This window comes from Arachis duranensis, chromosome 4, assembly GCF_000817695.3.
Source record: "Arachis duranensis cultivar V14167 chromosome 4, aradu.V14167.gnm2.J7QH, whole genome shotgun sequence".
Lineage (NCBI taxonomy): Eukaryota > Viridiplantae > Streptophyta > Magnoliopsida > Fabales > Fabaceae > Arachis > Arachis duranensis.
In genome coordinates, this window is record NC_029775.3 from 42,367,999 (window position 1) to 42,369,443 (window position 1,445).

Here is a 1,445-nt window from a genome sequence, read left to right on the forward strand (position 1 = left end):
AATTGGCATGAGGAAGAGTATATGATATGTCAATGTGTTTGGGTTTGAGCCACTTGGGTGAAGTGGGTTAAAATGATGAGATAGTGATTTTGGTAATTTGTGGTAAAGTGTCAATGTGTGAGTTGAGGAGGCTTGATGTTGAATTTGATATATTTTGATTGATTTCAAAGAAAAGGGGTGACATTGGCATGTTTTGATTGATTTTGAAAAGAGTTGGAAATGGCTTGTTTTGAAAATGGCACTTTGTGGTTTTTATGAAAAACATGGTTTTTGGGCATACTTTGGCGGGACATAACTTGGACTACGGATCTCTGTTTTGTACCAAACCTTTTTAGAAATGAAATTGGATCCGGGATGTCCATGCCGTTCGAAGAACGGGCGAAAAACGATTTAAAATGAGAAAGTTATGTCCATCGGAAGATTGGGGGTTGAATTTGTGAATTCTGCAGCTTTTAACTTAGAAAAATTTTTAGCAGAATAACCCCTTGCGCGTGGGCGCACTTGGCGCGTACGCGCCGATCTTCCAGAAAGCACCATCCACGCGTGCGCGTGATGTGCGCGGGCGCGCCGATTGTGCTGCACCCAATGCCGAGTCATTTTCCAGAGAGTTGTGCCAGAACTGTGCCAGCCTTGTGCCTGGGGCACGGGAGTATCCACGCGTACGCGTGGTTGACGCGTGCGCGTCGATTGGAAAATTTTTATTCCACGCGTTAGCGTGCATGACGCTTGCGCGTCGATGAGTTTTCGAGGCCATCCACGCGTGCGCGTGGAGTGCGCGTACGCGTGGCCCTGTTTTCCTCCCAAAGTTGATTTTTGAGTTTTAAAAGCCAAATGATCTCACCTCTTATGTATTGAATCATTATGATATGCCTAGTAAAGAGGAAAGAGCTAGGGGATGTGGTAACTTGCGAATGAAGCAAGGGGAAAAGTTGTGATCAATGATGATTATATGAGATATGAAGGATGGCGGTAGAAGTACCGCATATGCCATGAGCCGAAGGGCTACAATTATTGATAAATGGTTGGTTCTTGAATGAACCACGAGCCGGATGGCTGAGTTATTGCCGGATACGGCGGAGCCATGTTGATAAATTGCCTAGTTCTGGATTGAACTGTGAGCCGAATGGCTGTGTTATTGCCGAGTTACGGCAAAGCCATTATGGATTATGGCTGAGTATAAAGGCATATATGATAAATGAATAATGATGAAAAATGTTGAATGTAAGCATGCTTGTGTTTTCTCTCTGGTTGTAAGGGTGACAGGGCACCGATACCCTCTAATGGCGACAGGGCGCAGATACCCTCTAATGGCGACAGGGCGCAGATACCCTCTAATGGCGACAGGGCGCAGATACCCTCTAATGGCGACAGGGCGCAGATACCCTCTAATGGCGACAGGGCGCAGATACCCTCTAATGGTGACAGGGCACATATTCCCTCTAATG